At 43.9% G+C, this 25,053-nt stretch overlaps 1 protein-coding gene and 1 long non-coding RNA gene across 19 annotated transcripts in view; one reads left to right on the forward strand and one right to left on the reverse strand.

Moving 5' to 3' along the window:
- Positions 1-25,053, forward strand: part of FGGY (FGGY carbohydrate kinase domain containing) — a 625,499-nt gene that overhangs the window by 556,172 nt on the left and 44,274 nt on the right. The window lies entirely within an intron of this gene.
- The window catches only part of LOC121819421 (uncharacterized), a 38,902-nt gene continuing 30,293 nt past the window's right edge, over positions 16,445-25,053 (reverse strand). The window contains exons 3-4 of the long non-coding RNA XR_006059666.2: positions 19,387-19,567; positions 16,445-16,656 (exon numbers count right to left, since the gene is read on the reverse strand). This is a non-coding gene — a long non-coding RNA (uncharacterized LOC121819421). The remainder of the gene's footprint in view (positions 16,657-19,386; positions 19,568-25,053) is intronic.

Raw genomic sequence — 25,053 nt, forward strand, 5'->3', positions numbered from 1 at the left:
GAAACAATTATGAAGATGGTATGTGAATAACTAAAATTTGTGAAGCAATAAAGTAACATGTGTGAAAGTGTCTCATGCATAGAAAGTGAAAGAAGTATTAGTTGCTCAATCGTCTCCAACTCTTTGTGGCCCCATGAACTATAACCTGCCAGGCTCCTCTGTCCATGGAATTCTCCAGGCAAGAATACTGGAGTGGGTTGCCATTCCCTTCTCCAGGGCCTCTTCTGAACCCAGGCGCTGAACCCAGGTGTCCTGCATTGCAGGCATATTCTTTACTGTCTGAGCCACCAGGGAAGCCTCATGCATAGAAGGCCCCAATAAATGCTTCCTTTCTTTCTGATTCACTGGGCCAGCAAGTGGCAGACCCCAGGACTAAGCCAGAGCCTCAGACTCCCAGTCCAATGCTCCTTCCAGGACACCTTTAACTGTGTCTGCCTCACCCAGCCACTCATCCCTCAGTAATAATGCAATGAGTGGGTATTTCAGAAGTAACTCATGACTTTGCAAAAATGTTCTGATGAATGTCAATAATAAATAACATGCATACTTACTAACATAGATAGTGTTAGCATTTTCAAAAACAGGAATTGGAATCTGAGAATTGAAAGGGCACTCAGAGATCATCTCACCCAATCCTGCCTTTTATGGATGTGGAACTTGGGACCCAGAGAGAAGTGCTTTGTTCAGAGCTCTTAGCTGATCAAACCAGGATGAGAATTCATATAAAACATGCAGATATAAAATGTTACACATAAGGACTTCCCTGGTGGTCCAGTGGTTAAGACTCTGTGCTTCCAATGCAGGAGGTGCAAGTTCAATCCCTGGTCAGGTAACTAAGATCCTACTTGCTGAGAGGTGTGGCCACAAAAAACAAAACAAAACAAGTTACATGTGAAAAGAAAAAAAAAAAAAACTGTCTCCTTTTTTCCAGAAAAGTAGCAGTGATATACCACAAAAGGACTTTTATTTTCACAAACTTAAAAATTTGGGAGGTCATGCTTCATCCTATGCCAAGCAGAACATTGTAAATGATCACTGGAGAAGGCATCCCTGATTCTGTTCATTTGTTTGTTTTAATTGTAAAATATACATAACAAAATTTACCATTTTTGCATAAATAATATAATAGTGTTAAGTATTATTCACATTATTGTGCAACCAAGATCCGGAACTCTTTTCATCTTGCAAAACTGAACTTTCTACCCATTAAACAACAGTTCCCCACCCCTCTCTCCTCCAGGTTCTAGCAACCATGATTTTACTTTCTATCTTGGTGAATTTCACTTCTCTCAGTACATATATAAATGCAATCATACATATTTGTCTTTTTTGTGACTAGCTGCTTTCATTTAGCATAATGTCCTCAAGAGCCAGACTCATGGTGACATGTGTCAGAATTTCTCTCCTTCCTGGTTGTTTTCTTGATGTGACACAGGCCGTTCTCAGTGGTTCCTGATTATACCCATCATCACCGTGAAGACTTTGGCATGCTTACTATTTTAGTGACTTTTCTCCAGTGGGGGAAATAGATAGCTCAGTTGTGGACGACAGCAGCAGTGAAAATCAATATCTAAGAGGAACTCAAGCCTTCGTCTTCCGATCTTTTCTAAGCAGGTGACAAGGGACATAAATGAGATTGCTTGCTGTATCTCCAACCCTCACCCCCGGTTCCCTTCATTGCTTCCACCTCAAGTCTTCCGTCAGCCACAAAGGAACCATGAGGTGGTGGTTAGTGATTTAAAAAGTGGATTTTCAAGTAAAATAGCCTTGGATTCCAGTCTAGCCTCTGTAACTTACTAAATCTAGGATCATGGGTAACGATAAACTCTCAAAGCTATGCTTCTGTTATCTGTGGATGGATAGAATACTACTGGTATATAATTTTTCTGTTTTAAAGCTTGTGTTTTTTTTCTCCTTCTATGTGGTAAGATATTATTTCTGGACTTAGTTTCTCAAACTGAAAAATAATAATCAGTAATTTCTTCCACTGGATTGTTCAGAGATGGGATGTGATGTTATCTGACATTTTGGCCACTGAGATGTCTTGTTCCAGGCTGGGAGTTCTAGGAACCTCGTGATACTGGAAAGGAGAGAATGCTCATTTATTATGCAGCCTCTGTATGTCAGATATAGTACTTTTTCATCCAAAACTCTGAGTAGTGCTCTATTATGGCCCTTGGCCCTTTGCATCATCAGCATTTGAAGTCTCACTGGCTTGTGTTAACCAGATGCCCAGAAAACTACAGATCCTGCTCGCCCTGCTGCCATTTTTTAAAAACTGTTTCTTTAATGCACTGGGAATCACTCAACACGTGCCTGCATTTCTTTGGCCACTAGTACGTCCCCATATCTCAAGATATTCTCCCTCTTCCCACTCCAATATCCCCATGGCCTCATGGTAAAAGGTACCATTCATTTCACAAGGAAGCCTGCAGATGGAAACCGATTTGGGCTCCTCTCTCAGCACTCTCCTTGCTGACCACTCATGATTTTTTTTCCCCCTGGATTTGACCCTCCCATCTTCTTTCTTTTGATAAACAGGACAGCTGGCCCCAAAGGGATGCATCCATTACATTTCACCAGAGTTGAGTTCACTTTCCATTGTGTGTTTCTGTTTAAAAAGAAAGCCTTTTAAAAGGGTTGAGCATACACTGAGTGTGTACTTAATTTTTAATATGTGTGTGTGCCCACAGAATAGAAGAGAAGCCTTAAATAACAATGAAACTGAATTGTATATGTGTGTTATGTGGCACTGATTCCTAAACATGTATATTCTTAGCAGCCAGGTATTATTTAATACATCCCCATTAGTCAAGATGCCAAATCTAAATGAAAACCATGTTTAAATATATTTAGTAATATTATGGCTTTTGGTTGACTTTCAAGCTGTATTAACATAACTTTATTTTTCCCCAGCCAGCCCTCAGTCACTGTCTTATATTTTTACTCTGAATGTTAGTCTAGTTCTTTTGGGTTATTAAGCCAATTTTGATCATAAACAATTTATACCACAGACTTTTAGCATCATTTGCACTGGGCCCTTAAATGTAAATGGTTTAGAAAGAGAATAACCCTGAGAGGGTTTTTTTTTTTTTTTTTTTTTTTTCTGGTTGAAAAATGAAATGTCTCTTCTTCATGAGATGAGTCCCTGAATTTAAAAGGAAGTTAATAAGTGCCTTGGAGATAGTAAATTGTTTGTAGTTTCTGTAACGAATGGTGTCTGCCTTTTGAGTTGTTATTGCTTTTAGTGTTTTGTACTAAATGTACTGTGTTCATTTTCTCCCTCTTGTGATGATTCACACTTCTGTTAGTTTTGCAATAGCACCACCTACAGGCTATGGGGAACATTGCATGTGCTGCTGAAATGTTCTTAGTTCAGTTCAGTCGCTCAGTCGTGTCCGACTCTTTGCGACCCCATGAATCGCAGCACACCAGGCCTCCCTGTCGGTCACCAACTCCGGGAGTTCACTCAGACTTGCGTCCATCGAGTCAGTGATGCCATCCAGCCATCTCATCCTCTGTCTTCCCCTTTTCCCCCTTCCCCCCAATCCCTCCCAGCATCAGAGTCTTTTCCAATGAGTCAGCTCTTCGCATGAGGTGGCCAAAGTACTGGAGTTTCAGCTTTAGCATCATTCCTTTTAAGTTCCCCTGCTCTTCAGGATGTAATGACAAAAGGCTTGTCGGTCTTGGGATTGAAGAAGAGAGGAGGCAGTGGTAGCCTGATGAAGTAGGCTGCTATCTCCATCCACCAGGTTTCCAATCTGGTGACAAACCAAAAAGAGCTGTAACTAGAAAGCATTCCTTTTATAAAGAATTAGCTGCACTTGGAGTAAAATATTCTGTTCTAGCAGATTTTTTAAAAATTGTTAATAAAATATCATTGTATTTCTTTAACATGTTTCACTCTTGTTCTTATGTCCAGCAGTTTTCTTGCTGTTTTCATCCTTGTAACAGGCATTTTCCAACATGATTGCAGTGAAATGATTCTTGCATGTGGAGCTTCGATTTTGCTCTCTTATAGTAATTACTTGCCTCTCGCATTTCCACATGCTCTCTTCTTTCTTCATTGTTCTCTGTATTAGTCCTTATAAAGTTTTATTTCAGCCTTCAGCCTGTTTATGCTTCCCATTAACGTTTCATTATTGTTTCTTCTTATTTCTGGAGTTCTTACACGGTTCTTTGTGTTTACATCTGAAAACGTTTTAAAACCTGATTAAAAGTATCACAAATGTGTTTATTAAAAGACACAATACAATTCTTTGATTATATTAGTGCTGATAAATAATGCTTACAAAACTGTTTTTTGCATCATATTAAATCCAAAATTTAACATGTGTTTAACTTTGTACGCTGTAGATGTTCTGTGGTTCACTTTAAAAAGAAAAATTAAATATAGTGCATAGCAGTACATAAAAGTCTTGTAAACAGATATTACTATCTATGTGCCGTATCTCTGTAGATGATGATGGCAGTGATAATGATTTTAGGCATCACTTGATGACTTCTACATGGCAAACACTGTTCAAATCACTTTACATGAATTAGCATATTTAATCACCAAAACAATATCATGGGATAAGATCTAAAAGTATTCCCATTTTATACATGTTTACAGAATGTTTGTATGTTCCCAAAAAGGAAACATCTGCAAGGTAATGTATGAGCCTGCCATAGCTAGTGTGCAATTGAAAGGTTAATATTATTGGCTCTTTCTTGGACTTTAAGAATTAGTTTGGGTCACTTTTCTTTGTCCCATTAACCAACTGTCCCTTTGGGGGCTTATGCTTCCCTTCACCCTTTTATACCTGTCAACTTCCCACTGGGTGACTCCAGCTTTACCTCCTGAAAGAGCAATGTCTGCCCTCACAGAGTTTATACTCTCGTTGGGAGGAGTCTCATACAAGTATTTCTGGAAACAAGTAGTCACAATAAATAATAGGATTTCAGGTAGCAAAAAATAAATAAATAAATAAATGCTGCAAGAGGAAGTAAAGCAACATAAAGGAACAAAGAGAGGCCAGGCAGATTGTGCTGGTGGGACTGCTGTGTGAGCAGCGTGGTAGAAGGGCCCTCCTGGGTTAGGATGTTGAGATGAGACTGGCATGGCAGAGAGCACAGGGGGTGCAAAGGTCCTTGGGCGGGAATGAACAGAACATGTCTGAAGAAGAACAGGAAAAAACACATGGAATGGGTCTCTTCTTTCTCTCCCTCCTTAGCTCTCTGACACTCCATTTTCTGCCTCAGACCCTGGTCTTGCTGAATTCAAAGAAATGATCTGGAATGACAGAATCCTGGGCTGATATTCATGGATGTCAGGGGGCAGGGAGGGACACTGGCAAGAGGATCAGACTGGGAGAGCCTACACTCCGTGTGTCTGCCAGGTACACTCACATGTAATGTATGTCTGTTGTGTAAAGTCAGATTAGAGTGAGCATAAGGCAGAAGTGAGGTCCCAGCCCTTCCTGGCACAGTGAGTCATTCATCCTTCAGTGCTCCCGTAGTACAGAACAGACCAGGCAATGTCTGTTCATATGTATGGCATATGTATGGCAACTCCTCATCTGTATGGCAACTCTTCCTCCCACCAGGCTAGAAGCTTACTGAGGGCAGAGTCTATGTCAGAATCATTCTTCAAGCCTTGTTCCCTCTTGCATTCATTTATCCGGCACTGTTTCTGAGTGCCAGCCACTTACGCTAGGTCTGTCTCTCTCTGTCCCTAGATGCAGGTCTAAACAAGAAAGACCCAGTCCTTGTTCTCAAGTTTCTTACAGTATTGCAGAGGAAAAATACAGTGAAGTAGACAGCCAACCATACTGGAGTCTGCTCTCAGAGAAAACGTTCCGAAGGAATGACAGTTGCACCAAGACGTGTGTGTGTGTGTATGTGTGTGTGTGTGTCTGTGTGTGTCTGTGGCTGAGATGGGGGAGGGTGTACAGAATTTTAGCTCTTGGGAACAAAGGACTCATGAACCTGAAGGTGAACTCAGTGTGTACTGGATGAAAAGATGAATTTGAGTAAATAAGCGAATGAACAAATTAATGCTTTGGTCTTGCAGGAGCAGCTCCTAACATGGAAGTAGAAAGCCAGAAGACATTTTGTTAATTTACCTTGATAAGTCACTCTTCCAAATATTGCCTGTCCTGTGCCTGTGGGCAGACTCTCACGAAAACCTGTGTGATTATCAGAAGGCTGCTCGCCTCATAGATCATGCAGGGATTTATTGGAAAAGTGAGTTAAGCAGTCATTTTTAACCTGGGGAATTCATCTATCCCAAGCCCAATGACCAGCATTCCTATCTTTCCTGAACATTACTTAGATGACAACTGCGGGATGGATAAAGGGTTAAAAAATGAAGTCGGAATCTCAAGGCTGTACATAGAAGGGACAGTGGCTGTTAGAGTGTTTGAGATGCGAGAGGAAGAGTGCTGTCTTGAAAGAGGCAAGGACCTGGTTTCCGGTCTTTGCTCTGCTTGTGGTGTGGCATTGGTATCTACCCTGTGCAATGGAGTGATGCCAGGCAATGGCTGAGATCCCTTTCAGCTCTGTAATTCTGTGATCATCTTAATTCCATCAGATGAAGAGAGGGAGGGAGTGGGTATGTATGGGTACCAGCCCTGCCCTGGGGTGCTTACTCCCCAAGAAGCCTGGGCATCTCCTGGTCCAGAGCACCCTAAGGAGCTATCCTGATCTGCCACACTCATGGGTAGGTCTGACTGTCCTTCACCTGTGTTCCTGCAGAGCCACGCAGGAGACTCTTTGAGACCCCATGGACTGCAGCCTACCAGGCTCCTCCGTCCATGGGATTTTCCAGGCAAGAGTACTGGAGTGGGTGGCCATTGCCTTCTCCACTTACTTTCTCTGGTGGATAGCATGACTTTGCTCCTGGTGGCCTTCTCCTCCCCGTGTCTGTTCTGCAGTGATGCAAGAGCTCAGCTATTCCTGATGTAGCCCTTCTTTAGAGTCCCCGCACTGAGCCTCTGGTCTGCTTATTTTCCCTCTTTCCTTCCTGCTCTAAAGCCATATCACAAGTATTCATATCCCAGCTCTTCCACTAACCACCTGTGTAGCCTTCATCGGGTGTCTTAATCTCTCTGCTGCTGCTGCTGCTGCTGCTAAGTCGCTTCAGTCGTGTCTGACTCTGTGTGACGCCATAGACAGCAGCCCACCGGGATGTCCCATCCCTGGGATTCTCCAGGCAAGAACACTGGAGCGGGTTGCCATTTCCTGCTCCAATGCATGAAAGTGAAAAGTGAAAGTGAAGTCGCTCAGTCGTGTCCGACTCTTTGAGACCCCATGGACTGCAGCCTACCAGGCTCCTCCGCCCATGGGGTTTTCCAGGCAAGAGTACTGGAGTGGGTGGCCATTGCCTTCTCCACTTACTCTCTCTGGTGGATAGCAAAGAAATGTATAGAGTTGTTTGTAAAGAGGGATGAAATAATTCATATAAAGCAGTTAGAACGGTACCTGGTACACTGTAGGTACAAGGTGCATTGCTGCTTTCCTTCCTCAAACATTTTCTGCTCTATTCTCAGCAAACAGGATGGATCCTGTGGTTGTAGGACACCTCTACCCTGAGGAGTCCAGTCCAGTGCCTACTGTGAGGGACATGCTTCACCTTGGCTACCTCACTGAGTCCCCACCTCGGTCCAGAGTGATACTTATTCTGAGAATCTTTTCAGGCTTCAACCCAGGGACCAGAGGAATCATGTAACATTCCCTGCAGGGTGCAATTTGTAAATGGAACAGTTGGAATCAGAGCTCAGATCTCAGATCTCTCAGATTCCAAATCCAATGCTCTTTTCCCCATCTCACACAGGCTGGCACTGGCTTGTTTTGAAAGGAAAAAGAAGTTGTGCATCATGGGAATGATGCTATGGAGATCAGCTCTCCTTCCCGGGACACCCACTCCCAGCTTCCAGAAGAGCTGGGACTGCTAGGCTCCTGAGCCCAGCTCCCAGCAGCCCTTGCATCCGTCCATCTGAAAAGGATCGTCTTTAAAAGCAAGGAGCCAGAAAAAATAATTCATACTAAAAACAAACTCTGTCATGAGTCATTTGACTTTGCTTTCCCCCGAACACATAGTTTATGTCTTGGGTGAGCTAAGGCTAAAGGAACATCTGATATGTTTTAGGCTAGCAGAGCCATTATTTAAGGAGCTCTGCATCCAGTATGTGTCTGTTGAACCCCATGGTTTAAATCAAGGCTTGTGCTGAGGGAGCCTGACAATTTGTTATTGCTGTTGTGGTTCTTTCGGGATGTGAGTGTGTACAAGTTTTATCAAGGTGACGAGAATCTTTGGTCCACGATTCAGAAGCTCTCGGGTGTTGAACTGACCTATGCAGTAGCTATTCTGAGTGAATATGTGCCCAAGAGGAATGTATACAATGTGCCTGTGTTGCAATGGGTGAGCCCTTCCGGAAATGAGAGGGAGAGAAGGTCGGGGAGGAGGGAGGCTTCCAAAGGAGCTGCTTTCCAGTCCCATCTGCAGAGGAGGGAGTCTCAGCCCTGGACCAGAGTACTTCTCAATCCTAGGTGAACAGGACATTACCCAGAACCCAAGACAAGTGTCTCCACTTCTGTGAATTGCTTCTCTTTAAATAACTGAAAAATGATGGAAATACATTTATATTGTAAAATCTCAAACAACATAGCAATGGGCTTCCCTGGTAGCTCAGCTGGTAAAGAATCCACCTGCAATGCGGGGAGACCTGGGTTCAATCCCTCGGTTGAGAAGATCCCCTGGAGAAGGGCATGGCAGCCCACTCTAGTATTCTTGCCTGGAGAATCCCATGGATGGAGGAGCCTGCTGGGCTACAGTCCCTGGGGTCATAAAGAGTCAGACATGACTGAGCAGCTAAGCACATAGAGTAAAAGGCAAAAGATTCAAATATCCCCTGATCAGAGGTAATCGTATTGTCCTTTTTATTTGTCTTTTTAATCTCTATAATAGATGGGGAAACAGTGGAAACAGTGTCAGACTTTATCTTTTTGGGCTCCAAAATCACTGCAGATAGTGACTGCAGCCATGAAATTAAAAGACGCTTACTCCTTGGAAGAAAAGTTATGACCAACCTAGATAGCATATTCAAAAGCAGAGACATTACTTTGCCGACTAAGGTCCATCTAGTCAAGGCTATGATTTTTCCAGTGGTCATGTACAGATGCGAGAGTTGGACTGTGAAGAAGGCTGAGCCCCGAAGAATTGATGCTTTTGAACTGTGGTGTTGGAGAAGACTCTTGAGAGTCCCTTGGACTGCAAGATCCAACCAGTCCATTCTAAAGGAGATCAGCCCTGGGTGTTCTTTGGAAGGAATGATCCTAAAGCTGAAACTCCAGTACTTTGGCCACCTCATGCAAAGAGTTGACTCATTGGAAAAGACTCTGATGCTGGGAGGGATTGGGGGCAGGAGGAGAAGGGGATGACTGAGGATGAGATGGCTGGATGGCATTACCAACTCAGTGGACGTGAGTTTGGGTGAACTCCAGGAGATGGTGACGGACAGGGAGGCCGGGTGTGCTGCGATTCACGCAGAGTCAGACACGACTGAGCAACTGAACTGAACTGAATCTTTTTAATACAGTTACAGATATGTGTATATATATATATATACATATATATATATATATATGTATATATATATATATACACACGCACCCATGCATGTATAGGGTCATGTAGTAAAAACTGTTCTGCAAGGTTTTTTTCACTTATTAGCTATTTGGAATATGTCAGTGCATGTAGAGCCACCCCATGTCTGTTGCATATTGATAGAAATGCCAGAGCCAGAGCCTGCATACGTAAACGTTAGTTAACCAATGTCCTATTGACAGACATTTAGTTTGTTTCTAGTGTCTGGCTTTTGCAAACAGAGATAGAAGGATCATCCTGGGTATGGTTCTTTATACATAAATATGAACAGTTCTCTTGGAGAGATACCAAAGGTGGAATTTCTACTGGAAGGATTTGTGTGTTTGAAATCATGCTGCTGCTGCTGCTAAGTCGCTTGTCGTGTCTGACTCTGTGCGACCCCATAGACGGCAGCCCACCAGGCTCCCCCGTCCCTGGGATTCTCCAGGCAAGAACACTGGAGTGGGTTGCCATTTCCTTTTCCAATGCATGAAAGTGAAAATTGTTAGCTGTGGCCAAAACTATCCTCTAAAGAGGCTGTCCCAGTTGGTCTCCCTGTCAGTGGTACCCTCGTGCCTTTGCCAACACTGCATATTGTTAATCATTTAACATTTTTGCCCATTTCTTAGGCAGAAAATGACAGCTCATTGTTCCTTTCCTTTGCCTCAGCCCTGTTGCTAGTGAGAATGAACATTTTCTTTATTTATCTTCAGTCACTTAATACTGTCCTCTGTTGTGCATGCTAAGTCGCTTCAGTCAGGTTCAACTCTTTGCGACCCTATAGACTGTAGCCAGCTAGGCTCCTCTGTCCATACGATTCTCTAGGCAAGAATTCTGGAGTAGGTTGCTATGCCCTCCTCCAGGGGATCTTCCCAACCCAGGGATTGTATCCACGTCTCTTATGTCTCCTGCATTGGCAGGCAGGTTTTTACCACTAGCAACACCTGGAAAGACCCTCTGTTTTCTGTGAATGGCCTATTACTATCCTCTCTTCATGTTCCCATAAGGTTGTTTGTCTTTCCCTCAGGGATCTGGAGGGGTTCTTCGTGTGCTCTGTACATCAATTCTTTGTCATATATATTAAAGACTTTCTTGTAATAAGACCCTCAATACCTACCTTTGCTTATAGTGTCTCATATAGGAGTTTTAAGTTTTCATGTGTTCACATCCATGAATCTCTTTCTTTATGGCTTCAAGATTTCTTGCAAGTTTTTCTTGTAAACTATTTCTTTTCCTGAAGCTGTGTTTTTCAGAATAATGACATTGTACACTACAACACACCAGATTGGCAGAATGGCCTCTGTGTCTTTGCAGATATTCTTGGTTATTTCACCATTAACAATGGGGAAATTCTGAAACCATATGGATCAGTCATAGGCAAATGAGAGGCCACAGGGAACCAGCTAGCAGGCAGCCTACAGTCATATATGTGGGCCTTGGACCATATCCCGGCTCCTGTACTTACCACTTGATTTCGGGACATCACTTTGCTGCTCTGAGCCTTAGTTTATTTCTCTGTAAAATCGGGCAAATCACAATTCCAGTGGATTACTGTGAGGTTTAATGTCTCCAGTGTCCCAGCCCACTTAATGCATGTTTGTTTCTGCCTCTACTGATAAAAGTCTTTTTTTTTTTTTTCCCTCCCTGCACATTTAAATGTAATTGGTCACTGAAAACTGTTGACTTCCGTTTCTTCAGAGGATGTTGTAGTTGAATTGTGGAGTCACAGCTTAGCCAAGAGTCTGAGGCAATTTCCTCATGATACATCTCTGTGGGCCTAAAGGAAACAAAACACCTACACTGTTGCTCAATGCTGGAAAATTCTCCAGGGTGGCCGACACCTCTGGCAGACAGAAGCCAGGGTTCTGGGGGACACAGTCCATGTAGGCAGAGAGCTTTAGTAGTTCCTGGACTCAGGAACATGCACTCCGCTCTCCTTTGAAATAATTTCCTCTTCTCCATCCCTTGCCTGGCATCCTTTGCGTCTTATAGCAACACAACACTCAAAGTTAGGATCACAGACACTTGAGTTAAACTACCTGTGTATAAGATCCAGCCTGGAACAAATGTCTTAATTGCTCTCTACCTCAGTTTCCCTTTCTATAAAATGGGAATACTAGTATTACCTAGTCCATAGGGCTGTGATGAGAATTAATACTTATAAAGCCCTGGTACATGGTACAGTGATCAAGGAGATACAAAGAGATCATAGATGGTATCTGAATCCTGGATTCTCCTTTCACAGCTGGTTGACTTTGGATAATGTACTTATTCTGACCTCAGCTCTCTCATTTGTAAAATGGGTATGAAAATATCTACTTCATAGGATTTCTGGGAAAGTCAAATGGGATAATATATGTACTGAGCATTATTATGTTGTTTGGTTGCTAAGTCATGTCCAGCTCATAACCCCATGGACCACCAGGCTTCTCTGTCCATGGGATTCTCCAGGCAAGAATGCTGAAGTAGGTTGCCATTTCCTTCTCCAAGGGATCTTCCTGACCCAGGGATCCCTGTCTCCTACACTGGCAGGAGGATTCTTTACCACTGAGCCAACAGGGAAGCCCTGTGATGAGTATAAGGCTTCAATTATTGGTTGCTAATGTGGTGCTGATTATTGAAAAAGCCAGAAGTGAATATGCAGGGAGGATTCAACACTGAAAAACAGAGAGACTGGTGATTAAAAGAGAAGATTCTGTAGTCAGACACACTGGGTATCAGAACTCAGCCTCCACTACTCTTGACTCTGACCTTGGACCTAAACCTTTGTGACATTCAGTTTCCTGATCTGTTGAATAGGATTGAGAGTGGTGCCTACCTCTAGGTTTGATATGAGGAGGAAATGATGATAAACCAGGAACATAGAAAGTGCATAATAAAATCAACTGTTATTGTTACGTATCTCTCCATCGATGGAAAAACTCCTGCCTGCAGTCAGGAGTCCCTGGGCCAGTGGAATAGCAGCACAGCCAGAGCCCAGGCCCAGTCCATTCTGCTGGGTTTGGACCAGAAGATAGGAAAAAGGGCCAAAACTCAAGAGGGGCATCTGAGCAAAAGCCTAGCTTTTATAGATCATCCAGAATGGTTTGCATAGAGAGACAAACACAGTGAAGGATGTCTGGCAGGATTTAGTTCAGTGATGTATCTCCTTGTGATTCTTAAAATCATTCTATTGGGTGCGTCGTGTCATTTCCAGTTGAAACTGAAAACTGAGGGTCAGAGAGGTGAAAACTGAGGGTCAGAGAGGTTAGGTGACTTGCCTAAGATCACACGGCTAACAAGTGGAGGAACTGGGATTTGAGCCCAGGACTGTCCAGCTCCAAATCCCTAATGACAAGCTGTTAGTATATGTCCCGACCCTGTTGGGAATGACTCAGAGGCCCAGTGGGAGCAATGTGGAGTAGGGGCGTGACCCTGCTTTTCTGGGAGACCAGAGGAGGTGGAGGAAGGGGCAGCAGGTCTGGAGCTGACAGGCTGCATGTAAAAATTTGGAAATTTTGCCCCAAAAGACAAGAAAGTGTTCTCAGCAGGGGCCATTTTCAACTGTACCCTGTGTACTAGGCCAAGGGTAAACCAAAACACAGCCAGAAATAGTACTCCCCAGAATTCTCGTTACAGCAGCCCACTGTGCTCCTTCTGTTTGGAGAGGACTGTCAAAACACTTCGCATGGGAATGTCTGAATCTGTTACTGTTCACCAAGTCAGTCACAGCCCATTTGCACGAGGTGCCCTGGGTGTGAGTAGAGACACAAGAATCATCAGATGACCAGTCATTGTGAAGTCTCACCAAATGGCCTGCCCAAGAAACCAGCATCCTGGACTACGGCCAGTCCTTCCTAAAGCCGAGGGGTCCATCCCAGTCCTGCCCTAGCTGGTTATAGAATATGTTTTTATAGCTATCCTATCTCTAAAAATAAAGTATCAAAGATGAGATTGACTTAAGTCATCTCATCTAATGCATTTAATAGATGGAGACATTTGTTTCCCAAGTGGGAAGTGACATTCCCAAGGTTATAGAGAGAAAATCTGAGACTGGAATCAGGGCTTCCTGATTCTTAGTCTAAAACACATCTCGTGCTGCCTCCTGAGCCTTCCCAGCACAAGCACAGAGTTCCCACCAGCCTCTTCAGAGGGCAGAGCTGAAAGACAGGAGAGGCAGGAGGAGGCTGTGCTTCTCCTTGCGTTCTCCCTTCCCCTCCATGTCTGTCCCCGCATTTCAGTGTTTCCTCTCACCTGTCAAAACTAGTTCTGTGGGCCCAAATCTAGATCCTTGAGAAGCAGCTTCTCGGGTTTCCAGGGCTCGTTGCTGCTCCCCTGTCCAGTACTTCTTCCTGTTGTGACAGTGCAACCTCTTGAACAATGGTTAGGTGCCCAGACCAGGAGGATGCCTGGCTCAGCACCTGGTGGGTGGGTTTCCCAGGTGAGACAAGGCCTCCCCAAGCATCATTTCTCATCTCCAGGGGAAGGCCAGGAAGAAGAAAGGATTGGATGCTAATTGATTGTCTGATAATATGCTGGATTATATAACCCCATTTAATCTTCAATTTAGGCTATGTGGGGGGGTAGGTAGATACTGTCATTTCCACTTACAAACGGGGAACAAGAAGCCACACAGCTAGAAAGTGAGACAGCTGGGACCTGAACCTAGATAGGTACAAAATTCCAAAGTATAAGCTCTTTCAAGTTCACCAGGCTAGAGAAAATGAGATTAGTGTGTACTTTCTAAACTGTGAAGAGCCACCCACCCTTGAAGGATAGTGAGGATGACAATTAGCACTCAATCCAGGCCAAGCAGGAAATGACTCCCAACAGACAGGTGTTTAGCCCCTGGGGAAATGTGTCTTCCACAAGGACCTCTGGGTATCGAAGCCGCTGCTCAAAGAGCCTACTTACAGGAAGGGGAGTGTAGGGGCTCTTTAGGGGCCAGGGTCTCTCAGTGAGATGCATGCATGCGAAGTCGCTTTGTGTCAGATTCTTTGCGACCCTATGGACGGTAGCCCACCAGGCTCCCCTGTCCGTAAGATTCTCCAGGCAAGAATATTGGAGTGGGTTTCCATGCCCTCCTCCAGGGGACCTTCCCGACCCAGGGACTGAACCCCCATCTCTTATGTCTCCTGCATTGGCAGGCAGGTTCTTACCACTAGTGCCACCTGGGAAGCCCTTGGTTTTAATGGTGATGGTTAATTTCTTGACCCCACTCTCTGCTCCTCACAATTACTCCAATTGACCAGGCAGGAATGGGCCACTGTCAGGTAAGCAGAAGTCATTAAAGACCCTCTCATTCATCCTTAAAATATGAAGTTCATTTTCTGCTGCTGCTGCTGTCGCTTCAGTTGTGTCCGACTCTGTGAAACCCCATAAACAGCAGCCTACCAGGCTCCCCTGTCCCTGGGATTCTCCAGGCAAGAACACTGGAGTGGGTTGCCATTTCCTTCTCCAATGCATGAAAGTGAAAAGGGAAAGTGAAGTCGCTCAGTTGTGTCCAACCCTTAGCGACCCCATGGACTGCAGCCTACCAGGCTCCTCCACCCGTGGGATTTTCCAGGCAAGAGTACTGGAGTGGGGTGCCATTGCCTTCTCATTTTCTAGCACAGGCTAAGCCATTGCAGATAAAATCTAACCTTAATAGAACTTGTTGAAAGTCAAGAAACTGATGAGGGGCACCTGCAGCTGGCTGAGAGGCCACCCGCAGGGGTTTCCAGCTCCCCACGCGTCTATGCAACACTCCATGGCAGTGGGGCATGGGGCAGGAGAGACACTGCTCCTCTGGCCCTGAGACACCACAGGCAGGCTCATGGCTTGGCCTGGCCCTCCCCACACCTGTGCTTGTCCCTGTACTGCACCCTCCCCATGCCACCCTGGGGGTACATGGTCAGCAGCGGGGAAATGGGGTAAAGTGCCCAAAGGCAAGGAGCACATAGCCAAGAACTGATCCTAGAAAAGGAGAGGCAGTGGCAGGTCTTCTCCCACCCGCCCAGCATATGCTCCATTGTTCCATCAGCCTTCATCTGCAAAGCACACATTCAAAGATAAAATCAAGAATTTCCAAACAAGGAGGGCATGCAAATCACAGAACCCCAAGCTTGAGCCCTTCCTGGCACATGGCCCTGGGCAACTGCACAGGTGACATACCCATAAAACTGATCCTTATTGCAGCTCTTTAACAGAATGTCACTAGTAGAGGGGAAATGAAAAAGTGAGGGCAGTCTGTCAAGGTTTTACCAAAACTGTATGTGAACAATTTAAATGATTTCCCTATATTCTGAGATTATGATAACTGTTTTCCCCCCCTTTAGTGTTAAAATCTTTTTTCCTTGGATTTATTTATTTATATTTTGGTGGTATGTGGATTTACTTTTTACTTGACTTTTATTGGAGAATAGTTGCCTTATAACGTTGTGTTGGTTTCTGCTATACAGCAAAGTGAATCAGCTATATGTATTTGCTAAGCCCTCTTGTTTGGTTTTCCTGCCCATTTAAAACTCTTTTTCATTAGGACATGATGGCCAGAGTAAAAGTTGAGTAGGTTTTTGTTTTTTGTTTTTTTTTTTCCTACCCATGTGGCTTCCCATGTGGTGCTAATGGTAAAGAATCCATCTGCCAGTGCAGGAAAGTAAGAAACATGGGTTCAATCCCTGGGTCAGGAAGATCCCCTTGAGAAGGACATGGCTACCCACTCCAATATTCTTGCCTGGGAAATCCCATGGACAGAGGAGCCTGATGGACTACAGTCCATGGGGTCAGAAAAAGTCAGACACAACTGAGCACTGACCGTCTGAGCACAAATGGCAAAGCAAAATAAGAAGCTGACAACTCTTTGTAGATCTCCAAAAGGTTTGGAGAAGATATTGGTCCAGAGACTGGGAACTCCTGAGCTGGGGCTTCCAAGAAGACAGCGCTTCCTGATTGTTAAGAATGGAGCTTCTTCCCCAGCTGCCGGAATCAGAATGGCACAACTTTAGTAACTGTATATTTCAGTAGTTTCTAGGTCCGTCTTTGCTTTTGTGAAGTCTAAAGTCTGGTGGAATCTGTGAGAAGAGGCAACACAGAATAAGGGCATCAAAATCAAAATTCAAAGTCTGAAACTTGCAGTATTCTGTGACCCTAGAGATCGTTTCTCTAAATTTCCCAACCATCAAGAGGTCCGCAGAAGTAAAGTGGAAAATAATAACACACCCAGGACAAACCCAGCTTATGTCTGAGGTCCTAGTCTAATTATTAATAATTGATAATTAAATTGTCCAGGACTCAAAAGAGAGTTTATCGGGTTAATAAACTATAGCTCCCTTTAGTAAAGGCCTCTTCATCTCTCCTGGGGCTTCCCTGGTGGCTCAGCTGGTAAAGTATCTGCGTGCAATGCGGGAGACCTGGGATCAATCCCTGGGTTGGAAAGATCCCCTGAAGAACGGAACAGCTACCCACTCTAGTATTCTGGCCTGGAGGATTCCATGGACTGTATAGTCCATGGGGTTGCAGAGAGTCAGACATGACTGAGCTACTTTCACTTTCATCTCTTCTGAAGCAGCAGGAGCCACTTGTGGGCAGTTGAAGGGTTGCATCTGTCCTGCCAGCCTGGAGCCTGGAAGATCCCCTTGTGGTGGTAAATCTCTGTGACTCCCAGCCCAGCGCCTCCCGCCATTGTATTGTTTTGTAGGAGCAGTAAGTCACTTTCTATCCTTTGATGAGGGAAAATACATCAACACAGTGGTCCACTGAACTCTGGATATAGACAACACACAGTGCCTTTTGGGGTCTGTAGCCTAAATAGTTTTACTCCCAAAGATGTGGCATTAGACATAAAGCAGAGAGCTGATTAGTGCTAAACCCACATGCTTAAAACCAACCATTATGGCCTCTTCTCAGTTATAGAACCAGAGAGGCTTTCCCTAGAACAGACATTGGCAGACTGGGCTTTGGGGTGAGAAGTGAGAGGGAGGAGGCAGGGGGGGAGGAGGAGGGAAAAGAGAAATAACATGTTGCAGAGGTGTACAGTTTTGAAATGTACAAGATCAGTTTCATTTAATTGGAATTACTTTTTCTTTTTATCCCATGTGTATTTCTTTTTATCCATATGGAAAGAAATCTTTGTCAATACCTGCTTCAGAGTCTCAGGTTTAAGTAGCTGAATGCTGACCCAAGAAAAGAGAGACATAAATCACTTTCAAGTTCTTCAGACAAAGAACAGCTCAAGGCAAGCTGGAGAGTTTGCAGGGCATTTTGGTGACATTTCTGGATGCCCTTTCTTTCCCCCCTTTCAAGAAAAGCCCTTTCTTTCCTTGCCTTCTCACATAACAGCTTGGGATTCTTGTCCCCCCTCCCCCTCCCCAGAAATGCATTTGAACTTGCTGTGTTTGTTAAGAGTCAGGGCATAAAGCATTTTTCCATGGTAGAAAATTCTGGCATTCCACAGCAGAACTAATGTGAGATTTGGGAAAGCTGCCCTATTTGTGCACTTAATTAGGGCTCCCCAAAGGCAGTTGATCCATCGGTGTCATAGGAAACCGACGCCAGAGCCAGCAAAGGCTGAGACTGTGAGCACCCAAGAGGGGGTGAACATGAATTCCACACCTGTTCCCCACTGACTTGGATCAAGACTCAAGGGAAATAAAGACAAGGGCTTGCCTACAGTGCTTATTTGGATCCCAGTCCTGATTTCATCATTCTGGGTATCACCAGCTTTTGAGTCAAGCCCCAAAACACTTGTAGATAAAGGGTCAGAGTTACAGGTTCTCTGCAGGTCTGTGAAATAAGGTCTTGGTTCTGATAAGATCTGTGAAGTTGACAAAATTACAGTGGAAAAATTATAGACTCTAAAGACCAACCAGCCTCTGCTCTGAATCTGACTCTGCTCTATTAGACAGTATCAGATTTTGAAGAAGTTACCTGGTTATTTCTGAGATTTAATTTTTTTCCCTAGAAAAGACCATCCTAACACCTCTTCCATGGGTTCATTATCATAACAACAGCGAACATTTGTTGAGCAATTTCAGTGTGTAAACACTGTTGTAAAAGCATGAACTGAACATGTATATTATCATATGTGAACAGATCACCAGCCCAGGTTTGGTGCATGAGACAGGGTGCTCAGGGTTGGTATGACCCTGAGGGATGGGATGGGGAAGGATGTGGGAAGGGGGTTCAGGATGGGGAACACATGTACACCCATGGCTGATTCATGTCAATGTATGGCAAAAACCACTACAATAATGTAATTAGCCTCCAATTAAAATAAATTAATTTTTAAAAAATAAAAATAAAAAGTTTTTTAAAAAATAAAAATAAAAGCCTGAACAGTATTCTCTTCAATCCTCTAGAGACCCTATAAGGTAAAGTGTGTATTAGAGGTTGCAAACTACTCACCATGGGCAGTTCTTGCCCGCTGCTTATTTGTGCAAATAATGTTTTATTGGAACATAGTTATGCACATCTGTTCATGTTACTCTGTGGCTACTTTCATGCTATAGCTCCAGGGTTGAGAGGTTGCAACAGAAACTGTATGTCCAACCAAACCTGAAGAATTTGTTATCTGGCTTTCTACAGAAACAAATTTGCCAACCCTTGCTATAAATCATCCCAACTGAAAGATGAAGAAAATAAGCCATGGGTATCTTAAATAGCTTAACTGAGGTCATTAGTTAGTGACAGATAGAACTAGGAGTGGAACCCAGTGGCCTGATCCAGAACTTGTGATCTTCACCAGTATCCTACATGTAGTATATGCGAATTGTTTAGTGCAATGCCTGACACATAGGAGATACCTGATATCTGTTGCCTTAGCAATCCTTTGCATTCCTTCATGGTTCTCTTTTTCCTTCTGCCTCCCCTTGCAGGTTACTGGCAATTCCAATTGCTTTATCTTTCTCTTCCACCAGAGTGTGTTTTCAATTCAGCAGACTTCCAGGTGATTTTATACCCATTATCTCAATCCATCAAACAACCCTGTGAATGGGTAAATAGAGTAGGAACAAATTGTACAGGACTTTGAAGGCTGAGAGAGGGCTTTAGAATAATAATAGTGCTAATTGTGGTAACACTTTGGCAAAGGGTTGCTGACCCAGGCACTCTAGATACATACTCTCCTTTAACCCTAACAACCCATCCATGATGCACAATTAGTATTGTCCTATCTTGCAGATGAGAACATTGAGGCTTACACTGTAGCAATCAAATATTAATGGGAAAATCAAAAATATTCCACATGCCTAGTTCAACAGCACAGGGCTTTTGTGTTGTTCACTTCTTCTGTGGATACATGTGCTTTCAGTTGGGGTTTTAGATATGTCCATACAGTATACTCTCAGGCTTTGCTGGCAAAATTGTCCTTGTTGCTCTGATCCTGTAATCTACTATTGGTTGCCCACAGACTCAGACACAGAACAGCAGAAATTACAGGCTCTATACCTGGACCACTATGATACCTCCCATCACAGGCAGTAGGGAGCCATGGAATGCTTTGGAGCAGGAGATGCCATAATGAGGAAACTACTCTGCAGACAAAGTCAAGCTGGGTGGGAGCTGGGAAAGTCAGTGATAGCTTATGGTGAATGGTGTCTGATTCATAATCTCTGAAGAACATTTAGCTTCTGCACCAGGCTTGGTCACTCAAGAGCTTTTGTGTAGGAGAGTTTTATTAAAGTGAAAAAGAGACAGAGAAAGCTTCTAAAATAGACATCAGAAAGGAGATGGGAGAGTGCCCCCCTCGAAAATCTAAGCAAGGAGGATGTACACTTTTTAATCGGTTATTACAATAAATCAAAAGAATGTCTCAAGGTTGTAAAAATTTTACCAGACCCACTCCCACAGTTTACATTCTAAGATAACAGGATTAAAATGGAGGATGAAGACCTACAAGACCTTCGAGAACTAACACCCAAAAAGATGTCCTTTTCATTATAGGGGACTGGAATGCCAAAGTAGGAAGTCAAGAAACACCTGGAGTAACAGGCAAATTTGGCCTTGGAATGCGGAATGAAGCAGGGCAAAGACTAATAGAGTTTTGCCAAGAAAATGCACTGGTCATAGCAACAACACAACAACACAAAAGAACAACACAACAACAACACAACACAAGAGAAGACTCTATACATTGGGCATCACCAGATGGTCAACACTGAAATCGGATTGATTATATTCTTTGCAGCCAAAGATGGAGAAGCTCTATACAGTCAACAGAAACAAGACCAGGAGCTGACTGTGGCTCAGATCATGAACTCCTTATTGCCAAATTCAGACTTAAATTGAAGAAAGTAGGGAAAACCACTAGACCATTCAGGTATGACCTAAATCAAATCCCTTATGGTTATATGGTGGAAGTGAGAAATAGATTTAAGGGCTTAGATCTGATAGATAGAGTGCCTGATGAACTATGGAATGAGGTTAGTGACATTGTACAGGAGACACGGATCAAGACCACCCCATGGAAAAGAAATGCCAAAAGGCAAAATGGCTGTCTGAGGAGGCCTTACAAATAGCTGTGAAAAGAAGAGAAGTGAAAAGCAAAGGAGAAAAGGAAAGATATAAGCATCTGAATGAAGAGTTCCAAAGAAAAGGAGAGATAAGAAAGCCTTCTTCAGCAATCAATGCAAAGAAATAGAGGAAAAGAACAGAATAGGAAAGACTAGAGATCTCTTCAAGAAAATTAGAGACACCAAGGGAACATTTCATGCAAAGATGGGCTTGATAAAGGACAGAAATGGTATGGACCTAACAGAAGCAGAAGATATTAAGAAGAGGTGCCAAGAATACACAGAAGAACTGTACAAAAAAGATCTTCACGACCCAGATAATCACAATGGTGTGATCACTCACCTAGAGCCAGACATCTTGGAATGTGAAGTCAAGTGGGCCTTAGAAAACATCACTACGAACAAAGCTAGTGGAGGTGATGAAATTCCAGTAGAGCTATTTCAAATCCTGAAAGATGATGCTGTGAAAGTGCTGCACTCAATATGCCAGCACATTTGGAAAACTCAGCAGTGGCCACAGGACTGGAAAAGGTCAGTTTTCATCCCAATCCCAAAGAAAGGCAATGCCAAAGAATGCTCAAACTACCGCACAATTGCACTCATCTCACATGCTAGTAAAGTAATGCTCAAAATTTCCAAGCCAGGCTTCAGCAATACGTGAACCGTGAACTTGCAAATGTTCAAGCTGGTTTTAGAAAAGGCAGAGGAACGAAAGATCAAATTACCAACAACCGCTGGATCATGGAAAAAGCAAGAGAGTTCCAGAAAAACATCTATTTCTGCTTTATTGACTATGTCAAAGCCTTTGACTGTGTGGATCACAATAAACTGTGGAAAATTCTGAAAGAGATGGGAATACCAGACCACCTGACCTGTCTGTCTAGTCAAGGCTATGGTTTTTCCAGTAGTCATGTATGGATGTGAGAGTTGGACTGTGAAGAAGGCTGAGCACTGAAGAAATGATGCTTTTGAACTGTGGTGTTGGAGAAGACTCTTGAGAGTCCCTTGGACTGCAAGGAGATCCAACCAATCCATTCTGAAGGAGATCAGCCCTGGGATTACTTTGGAAGGAATGATGCTAAAGCTGAAACTCCAGTACTTTGACCACCTCATGCGAAGAGTTGACTCATTGGAAAAGACTCTGATGCTGGGAGGGATTGGGGACAGGAGGAGAAGGGGATGACCGAGGATGAGATGGCTGGATGGCATCACTGACTCGATGAACGTGAGTCTGAGTGAACTCCGGGAGATGGTGATGGACAGGGAGGCCTGGTGTGCTCCGATTCATGGGGTCGCAAAGAGTCAGACACGACTGAGCGACTGGACTAAACTGAACTGATAGAGCTTAAACTGAGTTGTTTGTTGTGTAATCGTCAGTTCTTGGCTTAAAGAGAAAAAAAAAGTTTGTGTGACTCAGGAATGTAGAGGAAAAAAGAGACATTTGTCGTTTCCTCCTCCTTGAGAATTCCAACCCCCTATCTCCTCCTTGGGGACCCTGGACTTCTTATCAGCCTTCCTAGGAACTGACTCTCTCATCAGGAAGGAGGGAATATGAACCCACAAGTGTGATACACAGTTGTAAGCCCTCCTTGGATTGAGCTGTAAGAGCTTAGGCTTGGGATGACTAAAGACGATCTGGCCAGAAAAGAGGGGCGTGTATATGTAGTCAGAGGGCCAAGACCAGCACTGCTTAGACCTTTCCACCACACAGGCATGCCTGAGGTACATAGGACTTGGAGCCTGAAGATTTAGGTTCAAGTCCTGGCTCTACTGCTAAAGTTGCACATGTAAAGGAAGAGGGAAAGGGCAGGAATTTTATGCTGTTGGAGTTAGTTTTCTCATCAACATTTGGAGGTGGTAATAATAAGAACAATAGATAATATGTAAATACTCCTGGAACCAGCACTTTTCATGTTCTCGTCTAGCCATTTCTCTCTCTATATTTAATCTTCATAAAAACCCCATGAGATAGGGAGCATTCTCATCCCCTTTGGATAGGTGAGGAGACGGAGGCACAGAGAGGTTAAGTAGCATGGCTGTGGTCACGCAGCTGCCAAATAGAGAAACTAAGCTTTGAGCCCAGGCAGTTTGGCACCAGAGTCCTTGCTCTTAGTCATTTTCACATGGTCTCTGAGGCACATTTACCTCAGAGACGGTTCTGGGGTTAAGGCTGTTCTGTCCCACCCCATCAGGGCTTCTGGTGATAAAGAACCTGCCTTCCAGTGCAGGAGATGCAGGTTCGTTTCCTGGGTCAGGAAGGTCCCCTGCAGGAGGAAATGGCAACCCACTCCACTATTCTTCCCTGAAAAGAATAAATAAAAGCATGGATAGAAAAGCCTGGCGGCAACAGTCCTTAGGGTCACAAAGAGTCAGACATGACTGAGCGGCTGAGCGCCCATACACACACATCCCACTCTGTAACCTGCACACTGGCAGCCCTGCCTCTACACCACAGCGTCAGGGGCCTCCTGCTGAGAAGACTCCTTGCCACAGCCTGGTACTTCTCACAGCTTGTCTGGAACAGTTCACTGCATCCTCCACACCCCCGCCGCCTCCCGGCTCCTGGCCATACCCAGCGCCCTTGGTTCTAGCTCCCCAATCCTGTAGCACTTGGGACCAGTAACATACCTCCAGTTCCCCTTCTCTGAATAATTTGTTTTTGCCCCTGGGGCGCTTTAACCTCTTTGTTCAAGGTAAGACTCTAGCACCCAGCTTCCTCCCTCCAGTGCCAGCCCACATGAGTGGCATCCCCATCACATTTGTACTGGATCCTGGAAACAGGACTGGACAGCTTGTTCAGCCACTTTCTCAAAGGCTGGTCCCTGACAGTGTTAGCAGTCCCACCTGTTCCTGGCCTGGTAGCTGCCAGTCCAACTAGATGAGGCTTTTCTGGGAGCAGCAAAGACTTATTCACACTAGTGGAGTCTTTAACAAAAGAAGTCAAAAGGCCTTTAATTGTAGTTTGGTTTGTTGTTGGTTTTTTTTAATGTGAGTTAAAATTCTACCCAGAATGCTGTAGCAGTTAAGTCATGGCCTCTGAAATCAGAAGCATAAGGGTTCAAAATCCATTTCTGCTACTTGCTAGCTGTGTCATCCCAGGAAAATTGCTCTGTCTCTGTCCTTCATTTAAAGTGGAGGGGAAAAGGTCTGTCTTATGGGGTAGTTGTGAGACTTTGGTGAAATGATGTATGTGAGCACGTGTCACGCCACCTGACCAGCAGTAAGTTCTCAACAAGCGGTAGTTATTATCAGCATTATATTAAGCATCATTATATAAGTATCTTTCAAGACTCCCTGGAGATAGTTCATTCAGTTATTTACTCAACAGACATTTATCAGGAGGCTACTCTTTACCGAGTCTACGCCAGGTACAAATATAGGATGTATGTTTACGAGAGGAAGCAATGCATGTTAATCACTTATTATAGGCCATACCCTATTCTAGGCATTTTTAGGGACATATATCATTTTATCTATTTTTATGTATATGTTCATTTTTATTTTTAACCTTATAAAGCATATATTTTTAATTTATTAATATTTTTACAGTAGGTCCTTGTTTATCTTTTGATCCCTGGGTCAGGACAATCCCCTGGAGAAGGGAATGGTTACCCACTCCAGTATTCTTGCTTGGAGAATTCCCTGGACAGAGGAACCTGGTGGGCTACAGTCTATGGGGTCACAAAGATTCAGATACAACTGAGTGATTAACACTTTCACTTTGTTTATCTTATCTCATTTTTAAATTTACTTTCATAGGAATATATTTGCTTTACAATGTTGTGTTAATTTCTGCTGTACAGTGAAATGAGTCAGCTGTATATATATGTATATCCCCTCCCTCTTGGACCTCCCTCCAATCCCACCCCCATCCCATCCACCTATGTCATCACAGAGCACCAAGCTGAGCTTCCTATTCCTTATAGCAGGTTCCCACTAGCTATTTGTCAAGTCTAATCT

This window comes from Ovis aries, chromosome 1, assembly GCF_016772045.2.
Source record: "Ovis aries strain OAR_USU_Benz2616 breed Rambouillet chromosome 1, ARS-UI_Ramb_v3.0, whole genome shotgun sequence".
Lineage (NCBI taxonomy): Eukaryota > Metazoa > Chordata > Mammalia > Artiodactyla > Bovidae > Ovis > Ovis aries.